Source organism: Zea mays, chromosome 3, assembly GCF_902167145.1.
Source record: "Zea mays cultivar B73 chromosome 3, Zm-B73-REFERENCE-NAM-5.0, whole genome shotgun sequence".
NCBI classification, from domain to species: Eukaryota; Viridiplantae; Streptophyta; class Magnoliopsida; order Poales; family Poaceae; genus Zea; species Zea mays.
Window position 1 is genome coordinate 218078834 of NC_050098.1, and position 22855 is coordinate 218101688.

A 22855-nucleotide genomic window follows, 5' to 3' on the forward strand; every position below is an offset into this window, starting at 1 on the left:
GTCTAAGCCACCTTCAAGGCAAGACAGATGATACGCATGGCAGCAGTAGAACACGATGACAGATATGTCCTGGATAGGCAAAGGATCGAAGCACAAACAACACCGGGCACCACATCTTGTTCTGGACTTGATATCTAGAGCCCGGACGCTAGATGATCTCTCGTGTCCCCGCGATGATCCATCGTCAGCTCTGTTTCCGTGTACCTCCTCGTCCATGCTTACCATGTATACCCCACGCCGAGCCTCGTGGTAGTATTTAACCAAAAGGTTAACACAGTCAGCTTGAACAAAGCAAGTTTCGGATGAAAATGTCCAAAATTCGAGATGGTTGAGGCATGGAGCAGCACAGTATACGAAAGAAAGTAAACCTTAAGTATATCGTTGCATCCATTTCACAATGAAGTTTCTGTCCGGTAATCCGTCACAATTTTCACAAGACGATCCTGCAACCTATCAAAAGCATGAGTGAACACTCAACCAGGGGATGAAATGGTTGGATTAAGAATCATGGCAGATCGTTTTGAGTATATTTGCCAAGGTTTCAGTCATGCAAGAAATTCTGTAGCTCAGTTCTTTTATGATAAATTTTGATGGAACATACCGAGGTATTTCTAAGCCATCAGGAACCAAACTGACAATGTACAGAGGATCAAGATTGCCAACTGTATGTTCCAATAGATTCCCTACCTGCCCAACAGACATAGAAATTGAACTAAGAAACAGAAGATGCCTCAGTCTAAGCAAGATTAAGCATCATTTATTTCAGTTACCATTTCAGGCTTCTGGAGGCATTGTCTAATCAGTTCCTCCCACAGTTCATCATCATGCTGTTCCGTAACAAATTCAACAGCCTGTATGCATATTCAAGATGCATGTTACTGTTCAATCCCATATATCAAGTTGGCTAATATAGAACAACATGTCTCAGAAATGGTAATATAATTGGTAGGCAAGTTAGAACCTCCTGCATGTCTTCCAGTTTGTTTATAATTGTCGACAGAGCTTCCTTAGCATTGCCCATTCGACCAAGGACAAAACTTGCTCCCTTACAAGTTCTTTTTGTGCAAAGATTTCATATGCCTGAATAACAATAACAAATTATCAAGCCTATGATTAACTAAATAGAAAATTTTATGATGTGATTCTTTGGGGAAACTATGACCTTGTCAAGCCTGTAATGCTGACTGGTTAGAAGGAAGGGTAGTAGCATCCTTGTCTCGTAGTCTGCATAAAGCTCCACCTATAATGCAAACAGTTTTGACTTGCAAGTTATTGTCAAAACACAAAGTAGATGTAAAAAATAATTGGGGAAATGGACATGATAATGGAAGGCAGAAAAGATACCTGCATATCATGAAAATCCTTTCCAGCGTGTATATCTATCTCAAATAAAGCATGCAAATACAGGTGTAACAAATATCTCTTGTCACATTTTTTACTGGTATGCAACAGCTGCTCCACAACTTCATATGGGAGAATGATATCACGATGTTGGGTCCGTAGGTGAACTGTTCTTTTATTGTCCACTATCATAAGATTGACAATCTGAAGAATATTAAAAAAAGTGTTTAAGTCAAGGATATGGAATGCTTTTTCTAAAACGTACCACTGTAGAATGTAACTTTGTATTAGCAGCTAAATTGGACTCCTCCATTTTGATACCTTATCATGAATAGCATCATACATGTTGTATTTCTCAATAAACTCGAATACTTCTGGCTTCAGGAGCTGAACCAAATGGGTTTAATTAGAAAGAATTTGACAATAAAAATGTATATTTTGATATGTGCCTACAAATACAACTTTAGGATGTACTTACTTCAGCATAAAGAGAAAGTGCCTTTTCGTATTGACCATTGATCACATACAATTCAGCTAATGACTACATGGCACATAAGGCAGATATCAACCAAAGAGGGAAAGAATATGAAGTGTAAATATATGTTTTACATTCATTAAATGATGTCCCTCCCCACCTCTTCAATGAATCAGCCATCGATGAGGAGTTTAGCTGTGGCTCAATGGCAGATATGACCGGTGAGGCTGAGTATAATGTCGGTGGCTTTCCGCTAGCTAGCAGAACACGTGACATGGTCAACCCTCAACATATAATTCATCTGATTATCAGGCTATTACTATAATAAGGTTGATGCTGTCAACTGCAAAACCTCATAGATTTGTAGAGTCACTAAAGCTTATAATAAAAATATTCTACAAAGGCGAGGTGGACGACTGATCAAGGCAAGGACACCGAGGCAGGGCTGATCTACAACGCAGACTACAACAGCATGGCGATGCACGCTAGCTCTCACCAACGATGAAGCCCAAGCCCAATCACCCCACCATAAATAGACCTCGCTATTTGTAATGTTTCTCTAGTTTCGTTTGAGCTACAACCAAAATCTAAGAGGGTGGCAACTGATCAACATGCTGCTGTACGTTGACATTGTAATGCATAGCTCTTCAGCTTTTAGAATGTGACTGTCTATTTATGAATAATGTTTTCTTCATGAACTGGTTGTATACATGTAGCAAGTTTGCCTCATTTGAGGAGTTAATTTAAGCGATTATCTATTTTGTTGTCAATATCAGTACCTTGTGATTGATGAAATTTGAAAGTGTTTAGCTATATTAAATGCAACTCATAAGGATGACAGTGGATTGAAAGATAAGGATCAGAAATTATTGTTTGAAGATGAGATATCTGAGGATGAACAAGCTGAACAGGCTACTCCACAACAGGAATTGTGTGTTATGCCAACAGATCCTAGTGACTTGCAGATATATTTTTATTATATGTGCCTTAGTCTGAAGGCATGAATAATACAAGTTACTAAAAATGTCATTTAGGTCAAGTCAATTATGTATTCATGATCCACATACAAGGAATCATTAAATATAAGAACATATTCTCTACAAATATCAATCATGATCCTATCACACATTTTACTATTCTTTTAAATGACTCGGATGAAATGATTAACTGAAGTCTAGAAAAACCATAACAGAAATATGCATCATCCATTGAAAAAGCACAACATTTACATATAATTACCTTTCGAAGCCTCCCAAAAATGATTTGATGAAGAAACTTAAGCTCGACAAGTATTTTATTTGATATTCTCTTCGCAACTGCAAACATTTTCAGGTCTGAATCATCAGAGTATATAATAATAAACACTTGCATCCAGAATTGAAGTTGTGAGTTATTGAACTGTAGAAAAAGGATGTGTATTTTTGAAAGGCTTCTTCCAGTTCAAGATAATTTGTCCAGTTTACTGGAATGTTTTGTTTGAACATAGCCCTCTTAATCAAAGAAGCATATAATCAGACTAACAAGTTGTCTTATTTTTACTGGTGGAACACACAAAGTGATAGACATTGTTCTTTGTTCAAACTGCTTCCATAATGCAAAATTTAGTACTGGGCATTCAAGCTTAGATTTTCAGAGAGTGGATGGGATGAAAGATGGATCTAGAAAAAAATGATGATAAATATCATATATTGTAGTTCAGATGAAAATATAAGTCTTAGAAAGAGATCACACAACATGAAATAATTATGCCTATTTAGACATTGATATTTTTTATTTTTAGGTTGCATAATAATTGGAGATGTGTACCAATGGATGTTAGTACTCTTTTCATCTGAATATCGACATGCAAATGCATTAAGATTTGAGAATAGTTTCCATCTGATGAACTCAATTCATTTCTAGCAGACTATCCACTCTGATATTGCTAAAACAGTTGTATACTGTTATGATATGAGCTAGCTCCATAAAACTGTATATATTTAAATGGCAATGAATAGGTATAAGAGTAATCAATCACTAACAAAGACATGGTTTACCTTTTTCTTAAGATGATTAGACAAATTATATTGTGTACTGCTAGGTTAGAACTCAATAGCACAATACAGAAACAAAATGAAATGAAATGTCTTATGGTCAAAACTCACCCCTCAGATATGCTCCAAGCTATAAATGTTATCAACACATATGGACTGCTCTGAACCTGCAATTTCCAAATGTTAACTAAAACTTAATAGCCAGGATTGAAATCACCAAGAAGCAAAACACAACAACATTACATAAACCCTAGCAAAAAGCATCTTCTATATATGTGCACAAGAGGAATCCCTCTGATGGCAAAATATAGCTTAGGCAAAATACAACTTAGGTAAGGGTAGTTTCTCTTTTTCAATGACCATTTCAGTACGTAACCAATGTTTTATTTTCAAAATATATTCAGAATATCAAAAATAGACCATAGATGTGCAAAAAAGATATTCTTGTGTACCTATATCTGATTGGTTGAATGCTTGATTTGATTGAATAATACTACTTTTTTATGGTAGGCGTTTCAGAAATGAGCTTACTCAAGCTATATTAAAAGTGACCATAACATTAGGTAAGACATGATTTTGACTGTGAGCAGGTAGGGGTGCTGCTTCTAATAGTTGTCATCAAGCAAATTTTGATTTGGCTCCACAACATAGGTGCATAATGATTCTTTGTGCAAATATGAACCGTAAAACACAAACAACAAAAATCAGATATAAACAAATTGGGTCAAAAAAACAGTGCCAACTACTCCATTATGTTTTATTTGTTGACATTTTTATGGTCTTCTAGGTGGACTATCAATATTTATATAATAAGGGTATACTATAATCATAATTTATCTAGAGTCAATTGGCTGAAGGTAGACCTATAATAACACTGCAATCAAAGGGATAACACTGGGTATGAAATCATAATACGAGGACAATGCATACGTCTACGACGGTTACTGGAAGGAAAAGATCCCAAACATTTGTAATATATGCAGGTTATGCAGAGTAACATACAATAATTTATTGGAAAATAATTCTAAAACAACAAACATGCCATTGCCTGCTAGGACTACCAAATGGGACTTACATTTACTTCAAATTGTTAGGCCTCAAGTTTGTTGGAGCTGTAAACAGAACAAGGGGAGGGAAGCTACATATATTACAAATGTTTGTCAGAAACGAGGAAACAACCAAACAGTAGTGGAGCTGATTGAATCCATTTACCTCTGCTTCTAAAGGCTTCCCAGTTGCTTCCCAATGTAATCACAGAACCTTAGATCATATCATAGCAAGAAGCATGGTTCAGCTCAACTATGAGGCCATCCATCTACATTCCAAATTGCAATCAATGACAGGAAACAGAACACAAGAAGACCAGCAACCAGGAAAGATCTTGGGCCAAAAAGGCACAAGTGCAATTGTAAGGAAGGGAAAATAGCGCAGCATCCATGAACTAAACCCAATCAGATATTCATATGAGATGGAATTGAGCGGGGGCGACGACCGAATTAAAGTTACAAGGCAAAAACTAAAGGGAGGAGGAAGAGCGGTTGCACCTGTAGTAGCGAGTTGTGGCCGAGGGATAGCTTCTCCTTGACGTGCTACATGCGGAGGTCACCGCTACAGGCAGTGCACTTTTTTCAGCTAAGGAGGATTGGGCACACAATTTCACATATATGACATATCATCAAATTTGGAACTGTCATGGATGACACGAATTTATAAGCACCCCCTAGTTCTTTGGGTATTCTCTTGCACCAAATATGGTTGACCCAACTCTTACATTTGTGCTTCCCATTTCAATCTGCAGGCACATAGAAAACAATGTATGTCTATATTAACGTAGCTATCAGCCTACCATGCCTCTTCAACACTCATATATCACAGTATTTCCCTTACTGTTTGTTCAAAGTCAGATGACATGTCCACAAATAGTTCGAGCTGCTCTTCCGGTATTCCAAGCTCCTTGCACACATCTTCCCGACAGTTGGCTAGTGCCTATGAATTTAACATACATAATACACGTTAGTGCACATATACATGCCATATTGCCACTTCGATAGAACTTCTATAACCCAGAGTTATACATTACCTTGAAATTCTTCGGAGTTGAGGAGTAATCAAGCATCCCAATTATCATCAAACCAGACAACACAAGGTTAGGGTTGTTCAATCTGACATGCTTTGCTAGTTCGACACATCCTGAGGGATCTACTCCAATTTTCGCTGCAGTTAAAAAAATAGTATTCAGAAGTATGTTATGAGAAACATATAATGCACGTGACTGATCACCAAGAACAGTTAGCATCATTGTGTCAGAAAATCTGCAGCATCAGAGAAACCAAAATGGGGACTAACTGAATGGCCTACAAGCATGTGTGGAAGTAGTTTAAATTATCCATTAAAAATAGGAATGGTCCTGTTGCAACAACGAAGACACATTATTGATCATTATTTTATAATTATTTTATCACCATGGCAAAAATAGATATGGCATATGCTATGAGTTAGAGACATACCTTTTGTTATTGTCATCTCAATCTAGTCGGCTTAAATAAGTTGATCCATAAGCTAGATTATATAATCCTGTAAGGAAATAAACAGGGCCTTACAATGTCATGCTTGTGTTTATGTACACGTGCTAGCTAGTTATCTAAGGCTAGATTTCACCTGCACAATATCATGACGAGGAACCCTCGGAAGTGGTTCAACTTTGTATCCCTTGGCTGACATGACTTCCGCAATGAGCAAACCTCCCTGTGGATCATATTATATCATCAAGTGCATGCATTGTATCTCCACCCATTTGCAGTTAGCAAACCTACTTTTACTGCTTCTCCAACCATTTGCGGACCAAGAAACAGGCCTTGAAACAGCGCACGCATAACATGGCCAGGTGTTGACCCAAATTCCACCCCAAGGCCAGGTGCAGATAGACGGGCTGCAGCTGCTTCGACTAAATGCTCCTTCCCAGCAACATAACCACCACAAGGCGCAATAGTTCCACCTGGATTCTTTATCAAACTTCCAGCAATCAAGTCTGCTCCCTGCCATGAAACACGAGATGAAAAAGGAATCGTCTTCAGGAGGAAGTGAAAATCATGGACATACCACCATTGCAGGTTCCGATATCTCAACAAATTCACCATAGCAATTATCAACCATCACCATGCAGTTTGGATTTTGCATCTGCAATGATATCAAAACCAGAAAAAAATTGTCACCACAGAGAAAAGCTACTATAGATACAGAAGGTTGATGGTCACAAAACACAACAATCTTGCCTTGATCAAACCTATAGCTTTGTGAATATCTGCTACACTTAAGCTCTTGCGCCACGAATATCCACACGATCTCTATATGAAGGCACACCCAGTTTCCGGCCTGATGGAGCAAGCAAGAGCATCCCAATCAAGGCCACCATCTGCTACAAGCTATAACTTTAGTCTCATCAGTAACCATCCACACTTCCACAGGCTACAGCACATGGCGACACACAGTAGGCACTACAGGGTAGTGAAGAGAGAAATTGACGCACCGGAACTTCTCGGTACGTCACTCCGAAATCCTTGAGTGACCCTACATTGGCCGACCCCCTGATCCCAATCACCTCCTCCAAAGTGTCGTACGGGGGCCCAGCGACTGCCAGGAGCTGCAGGAATCCAACATTAATCAGTCTCAACTCTCAAATGTCACTGCCAAGAATAGTTCATTCAGTTCATCCTATCCCTACCTCATGCCCAGGCCTCAGAAGCGCAAACAACGCACAGGCAATGGCGTGGGTACCGGAGAAGAACTGGCAGCAGTGGAGCAATTAGTTGATTGATTCATCAAAGAGGAGAGGAGCTCGGTTACACAGTACTGTAACCATAAAAAACGAGATTGTGTTGTGTGCGGAGGTGGGACCTGCGGGCGCACAATGGCAGCCTCCGCGCCAACAATGTCGGCGAAGACGGAGTCCAACGCTTCCCGGCCGCCACCGTCGTCGTGGTCGTACCCCGTGGACCCACCGAAATGCTGAAACAAACACACGCCACAAACGTGACTCTGTGTTCACCTGCGGTGTGAGCTCGGATGCCAAGCAGAGGACCAGGGTGAAACGAAGGGGAGCTCGGATGCCAAGCTTAATCAATATGCTCAACACAGCTAGCACGCAAATTGCAAACATGTAAGAACATCTATAGACAGCTCTACAAAGACAGATATCGTTTTCATTAAGAACTCATGAAGTCACAAACTTAGTAAATTACCATTCATTAAAACTGAGGTAGTTCAAAAGTTCATAATAAACATGATCGACAGCTGTATAGACAACATCCTTCAAAAGCATTCCAGCAGTAACATATGTTTCTTATGGTGGAGAAACAGACATAGCTTCACGAAGAACAAAAACAATTGGAGCTAAAAGCTAAACTGACACATGATAATTTGAGCATTAAAGCATTCAATAGACTCACAACCACGATGAAAAAAGGCTTCAACACATGGCCGTTTTGTCTCGGTCCACTGAACCAAATTCTGCTCGTGGCGAAAGGAATCATGATTTTCTGACCACTCTTCCAAATCCTTTACTGTGTACATGAAGTATCTACAAAATAATTGCAGCCTTCTAAGGTACTTGAAGGATAAAAAATCTTAAATAAAAAGATAAATAAGATACAAATGAACAAAACATCATGTGTGTGGAACCGCAGATGTAATATGAAAACCAGGAAAATTACAAAATATTCAATGTCGCTCGTTCTACTGGTAAGACACAAATGGATTTATTAAGCATGGCATGGTTCATTAGACACCAAGCTGGACACAAGAAAACCGAGAAGGGACTATCACATAACTTTTGCACGGGTTTGATCAGTCTCAGCCAAGTTTACTATCTATGTTTATTGGTTAAATTGAACTAAAATTGCCACACATGTTATGTACAGATTCACGGATCAATCACATGAAGGGAAAGTGCGCTAGAAAGATATGCATGTTTCCCGTTAACAAAGTCACCCACAAACTAAACAGAGATAGTAAACTTGCCTCAATGCTCAACTATTCTATAATCTATTTTTTTACTCAGCTATATCCCCACCAGAAAAGAATTCAGTTGTTGAATCATCATAACCAATCTTCTATATATGCATCAGAGAATCAGAGATCTCAAGGTATAATTCAAAGAATCAGAGATCACACTGGATACTTAATTTCTATCTATACAAAAGTGGTAGTTGGTGTTAGACGCTTCCCTGCCGATGCGGAAGAGCTCGATGAGGTTGTAGAACTGGCCGTGGATGTCACCACACATAGTGACGGGGCAACGCACGGGCTGTACGTTCCACTCCTCGATGAGGATCGCCTATGCCTGCTCGCATAGCGCCTTGACCTCCACTGCCTGCATGAACTTGCAATCCCATAGCTACGAGATCTGGTGGTCCAGATCCGTGTGTGACGGCGTCACCACTACGGTTCTGCTCTACCTCATACATCCCCTTCCCTCCCCTTACCTAGTTCCTGCCGCTGCCACCCCAGCAGGCACAGCCGAGGAGGAGTAGGACCCAGCAAGGCCGCCGGTGTGGAGGGGTGCTAGGGGTATTTGTTTTGCGGGGAAACGCGGGCAGGATGGTGGGTGGATCCGTCGAGATCCTCGGTTCCCTTGCGATAGAAGCGGATGGCGGGCGGCACGATAGGCGAGAGGTAGAGTGGGCAGGGAAACACGAAGGGCGGGATGGCGGGTGGGGAAACGCGGAGCTCGACGCGAGAGGGGCGGGTTTGCAGAGCTGGGCCGGCCAAGATCCTCGCATGTCTGCGAGGAGAGCAGGCTGGAGGTTGGCAAGGCTCACAGCGAGGAGATCGAGCTGGTGGTTGCCTGGTTGGTGCGGAGCTCGGCCGACCGAGATCGTCGCGACGAGGAGGATGGAGGTTGCCGAGCGCATCGGGGACGCCGTGGATCCTGGAGCGCACGAACCGGCGGTAGAACCCCTCGAGGTCCTCCTCCTCCGACACAGAGACGCCGTCGAGGGTGAAGTCGCGACACCCGTCGGCGTCGCCGCGCACGGCACGGCCGTCCCGCCCCACGCGAACTCCAGCGCGGATGAGACACCCGAGGTGAGGTTCCGGATGCGGCCGATCACCTCGACCGGGTGCTCCGTGGCGCCGCCGCCCTCGTCGGCCCTCCTCCACCGCCATCTCCCGTCGCGTCCACCGTGTGCTCAGCAGGCGATGGAGTCGCCACCAGGTGTCGCGGCGTGGCTGGAGGCGGAGCAGACCGCCCCGTCTTCGCCCTAGCTAGGGCTGCGATGGGAAGAGAGGGAGACTGCCCCGTCTGCAGGAACCGGATGTGCCATTGGGAGGGGAGGGGACGGGAGGCAGGGCGGCGGTTGCGGGTGGAAGCTGGCAAGCGGCGAGCGGGAAGATGGAGGCCGCGGGTCGGGTGGCGGCTGGTAAGCGACGAGGGCGCTGGAGACCACGGGACTGCTGAAGATTAGGGTTTTCCATTTGCCGTATGTCATGGGCTGCGGTGCGCGGGATGGACTGCGGGATCGGACGGCTGAGATTTACACGATAGAATGGACGGCTGAGATCGCAGAACGGCAGAACGGCAGAACGGCAGACTACCCTTACCTTCTTAATAAGTAGTAGAGATGATGATGATTGTGTGCTCACTATCTATCAGCAGGACCCGTGCTGAGCAGAGAGCAAGCTGCAAGCATGCGTGCCAAGTTGTAGGAGGCACGTCCGTACGTGTAAAGGGGGCGTGGAGCGTGCGTGGCCGAGACAAAAGGAAAGCGTACGGCGCTACATAAATATATATATATTTTGGTTATGTTAGTCTGATCTAGCTCATCTTAGCGTTCGTTGCTAGATGGCCCATATGCATGTGAGCCGGGCGTGCGCGCGCGCGGGAGGTGGTGGTGGTAGTGGCACGGTGTGGAGTAGCACGGCCCCACACCCACCCCGACGGACGGAACGCGACGGCACACGTGTATGGTGTATGCCCCGCGGGCATGTGCGCACAGGGGGAGGGTGGGAGGGGCGGTGGACCTGTGGCTCACGTGCCAGGCAAAAGAGACCTGCTGCGCGACGGATGCGTGGCAAAAGTTAAAGCCACGCAAAATCGCAAACCTGCTGCAGCCTGCAGGTCACCCGCCCCGCGCGGCCATCCGGTCGGCCGGCCCCCCGTACACCGTATATTATGCAGTAAACTACAACTAGTAGCATTTACTGAGGTTTTTTTCCCCATTTTGCTTAGTTTGATCTCTCTTTTTTTGTTTCTTGTAGCCATTTTTTGTTTTTGTTTCTCAGCGAGCAGCAGCCAGCAGATAGTAGCCTTGTCGTACTATAGACTCCTGGAGGATAGGATGCTGTCCTACGCTACGCACGACACACACATGTTCGCTATAAGCAGCCCACGATGACCTACAGTAGGTCTCTAGAACTGAAACTACCGAGTTTTGTTTTTTGGTTTTTTTTTTTTTTTTGGTAAGCAGTGTCATCGCTGAGTCACTCCAGACGCGTACAGGCAGGCCGAACTGTAAAAATTATTAGCTCGACAGTGCCAGAGTAAAAAACAAAAAAGAACGAGTCGATTATTGTAGGTGCTCGATCAATTAATGGGTTAGCATGCATGTATCGGCGTACTGGAAGTCTGGAACGTATGCAGCGCGTGCACGTGCTCAAACTGTACGCTGATGCTGCGAAGATAAGTACGTACAGTATATATAGTATTATAGCGGTGCGGTGGTGCACGCTCGCAGTTCGCTTGCTTGAATTCAAAGTGGGGGACCCTTGACCGAATGCATATATAAAGAAAATAAAAGAAAGCAAACAAAGATCTCTCTGAAATTAAGTAATGCCAGAGTGCTCACGACGTGGGTGTTCCGCGTAAAGTTTTCGAGTTGCAGCGGTTTGGTTTCAAACACGGAGGAGACCACAATAAAAAAACAGCTTTGAGATCCTCCAGTAGTGTTAGTGTTACGGTGGTTCCGGTACTCCATCCTTCTCTCGCCCTTGTTACGTCTGCTCTCGACTCAACTCTTGTCTCAGCGCCTTGAGCTAAGGACGCATGTGCCCTCAGCTACCTAGGTTATCCCCAGAATATTCCCATAAAGTGGGGTTACAGACTGTAATTACAGGGGTGCCTTTACAGATCAGGCCCGTAACTCGCGGCGGCCACGCAGGGCCCGTTACAATGGGCCGGAGCGCCCGTGGGCCTCTGAGCCGGACGAGGCCGCACTGTGGGATGACTTCGTCGCCGGTCTTCGTCTGGTGCCGATCAAGCGAAGGGTGTCCCTGCCTGCTCTGTCCCTGTCTGATCAGCGGTTATCAGCGAAGACTTCGAGCGAGGGGTGGCGCCTTTGCCTTCGCCCCAACATTTGCCCTCCGAGGGACCAGTTCGACAAAGTCACCTGGTGCCGAAGACGTCGCTAGATGGCGGAGACGCTGCCCTCGCTCGAAGTGGTTCCGCGGGGGTTTTTGATGTGACCGTTGATGGACGGCGTACTGTTGGATTGCGGGTTTCCCGAAGCGCCGCGCCCTGTCGGATTGCGGGTTTCCCGAAGAGCCGCGCCCTGCCTATAAAAGGGGGCGGGGGTCGGCGCTTTTTGAACTTTGCCTTCCGCGCTCCGTGAAAACCCTAGCCGCTCGCCGTCTTGCTGCTCGTCTGCCCGCCGTGCTCTTGTTCGCCGGAGATCTGGCTCGAGTGAAGCAGACCGCCCCCCGCCGCCGACGGTACGTAGCGATGCCGTCCTCTTCTTCTTCCGCTGCCGCTACGCCGCCGGCCGCCGCCTCGTCTGAGGAGACGCTGAGTAGTTTGATGGTGGAGGAGTTGCGCGCCGGCGACTCTGTTGATTTTGGCGTGTCGCGGATGACGTCAGCCCGCGTTCAAGATATGCAGTGGTTGGGTTACTTTGGCGGCGGAGTCGCTCGTGCTCCGGGGACGGAGGAAGTCCCCGAGCCGGAGGGTGAGTTGGTCGTTTTCGAGGCGTTCTTCGCCGCCGGTCTCCGCTAGCCTGCGCACCGGTTTGTTGGCGAAGTCCTGCGTAGGTTCAACGTTCAAATACATCAGCTGACACCGAATGCCGTGGTGGCGCTGTCGAAGTATGTCTGGGCGACGACTTCGTACGGCGGACAGCCATCGGTTGAAGTTTTTGCGAAGTATTATTGTTTGCACTGGCAGAAGAGGATGATTGGGGACGAAGTTGCTCAGTTTGGGTCATGCACATTCACGCCGAAGACCGGCAAGACCACAATACAAGTAGTGGAGTTGGTTCCATGCGCCCGCAACAAGTGGGGCAACTGGAATGAATTTTGGTTTTACGTTGCTGAGGGTACCGTCGAAGGCCATGAGGGACTCCCCGTGTCCGAGATGTGCTCTCATTATTACTCAGCGTATCCGCCCTTTGAGGTGGCAGAGGAGGATGCGGACGAAGGGGCCCTTCGCTGCGCCGCCGGTCAGAGCAGTGGGCGTGATTTAGTTGAAGAGTTCGTGGCGTACGGGGTGTGGCCCTTGGCGCATGGCTGCGCGTTGGGCGAAGTGTGCCCTCGCCAAATGCCTTTTCACGGAGGAAGGGTGGTGCGAAGTCCGGCCTTCGCACTGAATCTGCGGAACCGCGACCCGTCCGCCTTTGTGCGCGATGCGGAGGATGGGGCGGTGCGGCTTGTGGGACTTTACGTGTCGAGGACGGAAGGCCAGCGCAGCTTTGATATCCGCGGGTCAAATGACCGTTTGAACAGGGTTTTCGAATTAAATCAATTGTCGTACGACGGCTATCCTGGTCAAGACGAAGCGGACCGTCGTGGAAAGAAGCCGGTGGTGGAGACTGGAGACGACCCTGCGCCGGCGGCCGCCCCTTCCTCAAAAAAGAGAAAATTAGGTACTGCGATGGGAGGACTTGGGGTGTCTGATAGTTTTGCTAGAGAGTTGATGAGGACGTGCGCGGCCCCGGGGGAAAGGATGTCTTCGCCCGAGCTCCGGGAGTCTTCGGCTCGGATGCTGAGGGTTACCGGGGGTTGCTGGCCTAGGAATGTTCCTATCCCCTGCGCGGCTGACGAGGACTGTTTTACATCTCACATGGTTCGTCAATGGAGAGTTTTTCCTTACAGGCGGAATATCGCTGCTGTTGTGTCGGCAGTGATGGACAAGGATCGCCAAGGGGCGGCGCAAAAACGCCAGGCGGCTGTCAGGCTGCATGAAGCTAGGCCGAAGAGGCAGCGGGGGGCTGCGAAGGCTGCGGCCTCCGGCGGAGGCAAGCCGCCGCTGGCGGCGAAGTCGGGCGCCTCTGCACCTAGCACTACCGGAATCCGAGGCTTTGCCGAGTGTTGTATTCTTTGCCGAGTGCCTTTTGTCGGGCACTCGGCAAAGAAGGCTTTGCCGAGTGCCGCACTCGGTAAAGTTAGACACTCGGCAAAGAGCCCCTTTACCGAGTGCTAAACACTCGACACAGGTAGACACTCGGCAAAGACAAGTTTGCCGAGTGTCACGCACTCGGCAAACGGGGCTCTCGGCAAAGGGCCGTCAGCGGCCGTCCCAGAGCTGACGGCCGTCAGTCTTTGCCGAGAGCCAACGGCTGGCACTCGGCAAAGAGCCTTCTTTGCCGAGTGTCCCACATCTAGCACTCGGCAAAGAACTCTTTGCCGAGTGTCATCTCTAGACACTCGGCAAAGTATATTTTTATTTTTTTGATTTTGTCTCTCCAACTTTTTGTGGTATGTTCCTACACTATGTAGACCTACATGTATCATTTGTGGACAATTATAACAGAGATTCAATCGTTAGTAGATTTAGTTCGTTTATTTGAATTTCTTCAGAAAATTCAAATTTGAACTGCAGGTCACTCGAAACTTGGAAAACCGTGCATGAAAAAATGATATTCATGGTACTTAGCATAAGTTACGACCGATTTCAGAAGCGTACCGGAAACTTCGAGCAACATGCTCACTAAACATGGCCGTGAACTTGGCATCCACATGTTTAAAAATTGTATAAAACACAAACAAAGTCAGAAAATCATGAAACCTGTCCCCGTGTCATGATATCATATGTATAGACTGTGATAAAAATTTTAGAGTATTTGGAGAAAGTTGTGAGACACTATGTGTAGAAACCTAAGAGATCCACATTGAAACTCTATGATTTCATGTGTAGTCCTCTTAGGTTTCTACACATACTGTCTCACAACTTTCTCCAAATACTCTAAAATTTTTATCATAGCCTATACATATGATATCATGACACGGGGACAAGTTTCATGATTTTCTGACTTTGTTTGTGTTTTATACAATTTTTAAACATGTGGATGCCAAGTTCACGACCATGTTTAGTGAGCATGTTGCTCGAAGTTTCCGGTACGCTTCTGAAATCGGTCGTAACTTATGCTAAGTACCATGAATATCATTTTTTCATGCACGGTTTTCCAAGTTTCGAGTGACCTGCAGTTCAAATTTGAATTTTCCGAAGAAATTCAAATAAACGAACTAAATCTACTAGATATTGCAAACACTGTTATAATTGTCCCAAAATGATACATGTAGGTCTATATAGTTTAGAAACATACCACAAAAAGTTTGGTGCTGAAAACAAAAAAAATACAAATGTACTTTGCCGAGTGTCGTGTGGTTGACACTCGGCAAAGTAGGCTTTGCCGAGTGTCCCGGGGTGGCACTCGGCAAAGAAGTGAAAAGCAGTCTTTGCCGAGTGCCCCTGGATGGCACTCGGCAAAGAAGGCGCCTTTGCCGAGTGCCGCCGATCTGGCACTCGGCAAACCATATTTTAAAAATAAAAAAAAATCTTTGCCGAGTGCCGCATCGCGGGCACTCGGCAAAGAACGTAAACTTAGCCAATCCGACCGGTTCTCCTTCTTCTCTCTCTCACTCACTCACGCTCACTCGCTGCCGACCCCCGCCGCTCGCCGCCCCCGCTGCACGCCGCCGACCCCCGCCGCTCGCCGCCCCCGCCGCTCGCCGCCGACCCCCGCTGCACGCCGCCGACGCCCGCCGCTCGCCGCCCCCGCCCCCACCCTCGCCAGCCCGCGCGCCCGCCGCTCGCCGCGCGCTGCCCGCGCGCCCGCCGCTCGCCGCGCGCCGCCCACGCCGCCCGCGCTCGCCGTGCGCCCGCGCGCCGCCCACGCCGCCCGCTCGCCGCTCGTCCGCGCGCCCGCGCGCCGCCCACGACCGCCGACGACCCCGCGCCGACGACCTCCACGCCGTCGACCGCTCACGACCTCCACGCCGTCACGCCCGTTCGCCGTCGTGCACCGTCCACGCCGAGCAAATAGGTATAAACTAATTTTCACATTTTAGTTGCTAAATATTGTCAAATAATTGTATATGTGTGGTTGTGTATTGTGTATTGTGATTGTGTATTGTGAAATAGAATTAGGTTTTTTGTGTGTGATTGTGTATTGTGAAATAGAGTTAGGTTTTTAGTCCTCACTTTGCATGCATTAGGTAAGTCTTCTAATTATTTATGTGGTTATTTAGGCATTAATGTATATGTGTGGATATGTATATGTGTGGATGTCAGCCATCGTGCTGCTACTTATATTTACAGGCTTTGAAAACCTCCCCGTGCAGGGGAGGTGCTGCCGGATTTTTTTGTTGATAGGCTTTGGTTAAATATGTTATAGGATGGAGGACCGTGAGTGGATGTACACGGGCCGTAGAGGAAGGAACGATGTCACCACTGAATGGATTAGAAAGACCGATGATTTCGTGGAACGGGCATATGGCGAAGCTGCTAAAGGAGCTAGTCTAGTCCCATGCCCATGCAGCAAATGTGACAACCGGAAAAGAAAACCAAAGAAGACCATGGTAGAACATATTTGGAAGAATGGATTTACGCCGGGCTATACTCGGTGGATATTTCATGGTGAAGCGCATCGTACGAGAGAGGAGGTGCTGAGACAACGTGTCGAGGATTATGACGCGGATGCGGGGGTAGCGGATATGTTGAACGACTATCAGGAGGCACAGTACACGGGAGGATGTATGGATGAAGAGCCAGAGCCGACTGCAAAAGCGTTCTACGACATGTTCGACGCGGCACAGAAGCCCCTTCACGGCCAGACAAAGGTTTCTCAACTGGATGCCATTGGCCGTGTAATGGCGTTCAAGTCGCAGTACAGCATGAGTAGAGACGCATTCGATGACTTGTTGACGGTTATTGGGAGTCTGCTTCCGGATGATCACGTTCTGCCAAAGAGCATGTACGAGGCACAGAAACTACTTCGTGCACTCAAGATGACGTATGAGCAGATTCATGCTTGTCCGAAGGGCTGCGTGCTATTTAGGAAAGAATACGCGGAGGCAAAGTACTGTCCCAAGTGTAATTCGTCTAGGTTTATGGAGGTAGACTCTGGTGATGGACAAAAGAGGCAGCTCGACATCCCCTTGACAATCCTACGACACCTTCCGTTCGTACCGAGGATCCAGCGTCTGTACATGACAGAGGAATCCGCGAAACAGATGACTTGGCACAAAAATGGAAAACGATACAATCCTGACAAGATGGTGCACGCATCAGATGGTGAAGCATGGAAACACTTTGATGACATTCACCGTGAGAAAGCCGAAGAGGCTCGTAATGTACGTGTTGCGTTGGCCACAGATGGGTTCAATCCTTATGGAATGAGCGCTGCCCCGTACACATGTTGGCCCGTGTTTGTTATCCCAATCAATCTCCCCCCTGGTGTGTGCTTTCAAAGGCAGAATATATTCGTGTCGTTGATAATTCCCGGACACCCGGGGAACAAAATGGGCGTGTACATGGAGCCTTTGATCGATGAATTGGTACGTGCCTGGGAGGAAGGGGTATGGACGTTTGACCGAGCTACCAAGACAAACTTCAGAATGCATGTTTGGTACCAGTACTCCATGCATGACTTACCGGCCTATGGGCTATTTTGTGCCTGGTGTGTTCACGGTAAGTTCCCATGCCCAGTTTGCAAGGAAGCTCTCAGGTTCATTTGGTTGAAAAAGGGTGGCAAATATTCGTCCTTCGATAAACATCGACAATTTCTTCCTGCTGACCATCCATTCCGCCTAGACATCAAGAACTTTACGAAAGGTGTCATAGTTACAGACCGCCCACCTGCAGCGATGACTGGTGCCGAAATTCGTCAACAGATAGATGGGCTCGTGGCCAATAGAGAAGGTGGTTTTGTGGGATATGGTGAGCAGCATATGTGGACACATAAGTCTGGCTTGACTCGGCTCCCCTATTATGACGACCTGCTCCTTCCACACAACATTGACGTGATGCACACTGAAAAGAATGTTGCCGAGGCACTGTGGGCAACAATTATGGACATTCCTGATAAATCAAAGGATAATGTGAAGGCAAGAGTGGATCTGGCAGCGTTATGTGATAGACCAAAACTAGAGATGAAGCCGCCAAGTGGCGGAAAAACATGGAGAAGGCCTAAGGCCGATTTCGCCCTAAGCAGGGCCCAGAGGAAGGAAGTACTTCAGTGGATCAAGATGTTGATGTTCCCTGATGGTTATGCATCTAACCTGAGTAGGGGGGTGAACTTATCTACTATGCGAGTCTTAGGGATGAAGAGTCATGACTTCCACATATGGATTGAACGGATTCTTCCTGCGATGGTTCGAGGCTATGTCCCTGAGCATGTCTGGCTAGCGCTTTCAGAGTTGAGCTATTTCTTCCGTCAGCTTTGTGCAAAAGAGTTGTCTCGGACCGTTGTTGCAGACTTGGAAAGATTGGCCCCCGTGTTACTGTGTAAGCTTGAGAAGATATTTCCACCCGGCTTTTTCAATCCAATGCAGCATTTGATTCTTCATCTCCCCTATGAGGCACGAATGGGGGGCCCCGTGCAGGGACGTTGGTGCTATCCAATCGAGAGATGTCTAAAGACTATTCGAAAGAAATGTAGAAATAAATGCAAAATCGAGGCTTCCATTGCAGAGGCATACATTCTAGAGGAGGTCTCAAACTTCACAACAACTTATTATGGTGACAAACTGCCGAGCGTGCATAATCCACCCCCTCGTTACAATGATGGCGACAATGAATCGAACCTTAGCATATTTCGAGGCCAACTCGGAAGCGCAAGTGGGTCGACCACCAAGACCCTGAATCATGACGAGTGGCGACATATCATGCTATACGTATTGACCAACCTTGAAGAGGTGACGCCATACATGGAACAATTTCTTCATGAATTCTGGCGTCGATCAAGGGACCCCACTCCACAGAAATATGACGCTCTTCTTAGAAAGGGTGCGCGAAATGGGTTGCCCGATTTCATTTCCTGGTTCAAACGTAAGGTACGTGCTTAGTTTGTAAAAGAGATACGTCTTTGAACTCAATTTAGCATCTTTTAACTTGCGAATACTTGCAGGGCCAAAGAGATCCGTCTATGAGTGCCGAGTTGAGACAAGTAGCCAACGGCTTTGCTTATAGGGTCAAGAAATATTCTGGGTATGACGTCAATGGATACCGTTTTCGCACAACACACTACGACCAAAGTCGGCCCAATCGGAAAACAACGTGTTCTGGAGTCTTTACGCCGGGGCTTGACAATGTCGATTATTTTGGACGAATTGAAGAAATATATGAGCTCAATTTTTATGGTTCCAAACCTCTTACTCCAGTGATATTCAAATGTCATTGGTTTGACCCTCAAGTGACGAGACGGACACATTCTAATCTTGGGATAGTCGAAATTCGACAAGATTCCACCTTAGCAGGAGACGATGTCTATATCGTGGCCCAACAGGCCACACAAGTGTATTATCTCCCATATGCGTGTCAAACGAAAGAACATCTTAAGGGTTGGGATGTTGTGTATAAGGTATCGCCGCATGGGAGGTTACCTGTTCCTAACGATGAAGATTACAACTTAGACCCGGACACATATGATGGAGAGTTCTTCCAAGAAGATGGGCTAGAAGGGCGATTTGAGATAGACTTAACAGAAGCTATCGGAATGGACGTAGATATTGAAATGGTTGTTGATGAGGAGGATGATGAGGTGCAAAATGATAATGACTTAGTAATCCTTGAAGGCAATGATGAGGTTGCGTCTTCCGATGGTGTTGAGATTGAAATGCTTGATAGTGATGATGAGAGTTTTGATAGTGCTTCTGTAACTCGTCCTTCCTTTAGTTATATACCTAGTCTTTGAGTTACTATAACGTTGGCTTGTAATATTACAGACCCAACTAGAAGAGATGGAGGCGAGGATAATGGCGGAGCGGGCGGCGGCTGATCAGAGGATGGCGGAGATGTTCCAGTACATGCAGAGCCTTGGCGCCGCACAGGGCATCGCTCCGCCACCTCCATTGTTCCCCCCAGTTGACCCTACTCTCTTCCACACTCCTGTGAGTACCAAAATTGTAGTTAGATGTTTGTAATGCATCTGGTATAACACATGCTATCTCTTCTTTGTGCAGGGCCAATCTGGGGCGGCATCCAACAACCCTCCGGAAGGGTTCAGCCCAACGCAACCCCGGCCAAACCGCCCACCTCCATGAGTCGTTGTTTTAGACTTCACAACTTATGTATAATACTTATGTTTTTGTTTGATACTTATGTGAGAGCTTGCGACGTTTGAGACTTATGTTTGTGTTGAACACTTATGTTTGTGATGGATATTTATGTTTGTGGTCACGGTTTTATGTTTGTGTTGGCTATTTATGTCTGTGATGATATCTGTGATGTATATATGTGATATATATGTGATATCTTCTGTTTGTGTGGATGGAAAACAAAAAACAAATAAAAAAGGTACATACTGGTCACTTTGCCGAGTGTAACACTCGGCAAAGAGGCTCTTTGCCGAGTGTCAGGGTCATAACACTCGGCAAAGAGCACAGACCTGGGCACCGTCTTAGGTTCTTTGCCGAGTGTTGTGTCGCTGGCACTCGGCAAAGAGCCTGACATGGGGACCCTCCCTGGCGGGCTCTTTGCCGAGTGTCCCAAGTGGCACTCGGCAAAGAAGGCGGCTTTGCCGAGTGCTGCCAGGAGGACACTCGGCAAAGATATCTTTGTTGCCGAGTGTCACCGTTGACACTCGGCAAAGCCGCCGTCTCCGTCAACCGGCGCCGTAACGGTCGCTTTTCTTTGCCGAGTGCACCCTGACACTCGGCAAAGATCTTTGCCGAGTGCCCGAAAAAAAGTACTCGGCAAAGAAGTCTTTGCCGATGTACTGTTTGCCGAGCCTTCTTTGCCGAGTGTTACACTCGGCAAAGCCTTTGCCGAGTGTTTTTAAGGCTTCGCCGAGTGCTTGCGAGGTTGATTCCGGTAGTGTAGCAAGGCGCCGGAGGCAACGGCGGGCGCCGGGGGCTCCAAATCGACGAAGGTGGTGCCGCCGGCCAGCGGAGTGGCGGAGGCTTCGAAGGCGGCCCGAGCGTTGTCGTTGTCGGGCAAACGTGTTGCCGACTTCGGCACCGATATTACTATGGACGACTATCTTGGTGGTAAGTCGTTGGCTCTTTTTTTTAATTCGTTGATGCGTTGCAGGGTCGGACGAGGGCCAGCTTGCTATGGTTGCGCCTGCCGCGGTGATCGCGACGGCTGCCATAGTGCCGAAGGCGAGGGGCGAGGCTCTTGGCGCCGGAGGCGAGGTGTCGGCCCTCGCGGTTGTCAGGGACGAGGCGGGCGCAGCGACCCGCCGGCTGAAGGAGGTGACGGAGGCGCTGAGTCAGGTCCGCTGAGCTATACTCTCTCCCCCTCCCCTTTCTTTTGGGGCAACGACCTTACGTGTGCTCTGCAGGTGGCTGACTTCGCCAGCCGTACTGCGTCGGGGGCCCTCACGGCAGCTGTGTCTGCCGAAGTCGAGAGGCTTCAGACGCGACATGCTGACGCTGTCCGTGAGAAATCAGCCTCCGACAGCAAGTGCCATAAACCAACAGACAAGGTGGCCGCACTGGAGAGGGAGAAGGCTGACCTCAGGCGCCAACTGGCGGCGGAGAGGAGGGAGGCCAACGAGGCCATCGCCAAGGAGCAGGCTGCGCAGGCGGAGGCCAAACTGGCGCGGGCGGAGGGCAATCTTGCCAAGGAGCTCGCCGAACATCTGCAGGAGCGGCTCACCGCCCTGGAGAGCCGCGCGAAGGGGGCCGAGGCCGCGATGCGTTCGGAGGCCGAACGGACGCGCACGCAGCTTATGGATACATGTCGTGAGCTGGGTGCGCGGACCGGTGACTTCGAGGTGCCGGACCGAGAGCCCGGGCTTCGTTGTCTACAATGGGTGCAGGAGGAGCTGCAGGAACTCCCCACTGTCGTGGGGGGTTTATGTCGTACGCCTCCCTGGTCACCTGCGAGGGGGCGATGAACGCACTCTCCCGCGAAGGGTGCCGGCACTTCGAGGTCTTCGACCAGGCAGATGAAGATTTTGAGCGAGATGTCTATAAGGTCAAAGACCCCGTCGTGAAGGAATCGCCGGGGCCCTCTATGACCGGATGTGGGGTCCACACGGTCGTGAGGTGGTCAGGGAGCGGGCCGAGACTGCGAGGGCTCAGGTAACGTTGTTGTTTGTTTGGCGTTTGCTGTATGTGGGCTGTGCGTGTGTTTGCTGAATTTTGTGTGTTTTGTCTTAGGCGGCGCGTGGCGAGCGGGTGGACGACTTCGGGGCGTTGAACAGTGCGCTGCCTGACCCGGAGCCGACCCCTGCGGAGGCCGTGCCTGGGGTCGCCCTGGAGCCAACCCCGGAGACCGCGGCGATCGCGACGGCTGCCCCCACATCTGCTGCGGCCGGCGAAGACCTGCCCCCAAAGGTGGCCGAAGGCGCCCCTGATGCCCCCGCAGCTGCTGTGCCGAGTGCCGAAGATCCCGCGGCGGAAGCGGCGGCGGAGCCAACGGCGGAGGCTCCCGCAGCGTCAGGGCCTTCGCAGGTGGCGTAGTGGGTGTATAGGGTTGGGGAATTTTGGATATTTTGCTGAATTTTGGTTGCTGCGCAGGTTCAAGATTTTGGGCCTGCGCACGCAACTGCTACTACTGAATTTTTGGCGGCTTCGACCGCGGAAGGTGGTAATGGATATGGTGAATCTGCATCTGAGTTTTTTGATTTTACTG

At 47.9% G+C, this 22855-nt stretch overlaps 1 long non-coding RNA gene and 1 pseudogene across 1 annotated transcript; both read right to left on the reverse strand.

The window, feature by feature from the left end:
• Positions 1–498: 498 nt before the first annotated feature.
• On the reverse strand, positions 499–1654 carry LOC109945216 (vacuolar protein sorting-associated protein 41 homolog; annotated as a pseudogene).
• A 4818-nt stretch (positions 1655–6472) lies between these two features.
• LOC103651404 (uncharacterized) lies at positions 6473–7032 on the reverse strand. The gene is made up of 3 exons (XR_002268221.2): positions 6949–7032; positions 6663–6884; positions 6473–6594 (listed from the first exon to the last, which is right to left on the reverse strand). It is a non-coding gene; the product is annotated as an uncharacterized lncRNA (long non-coding RNA).
• Between the last annotated feature and the right edge of the window lie 15823 nt (positions 7033–22855).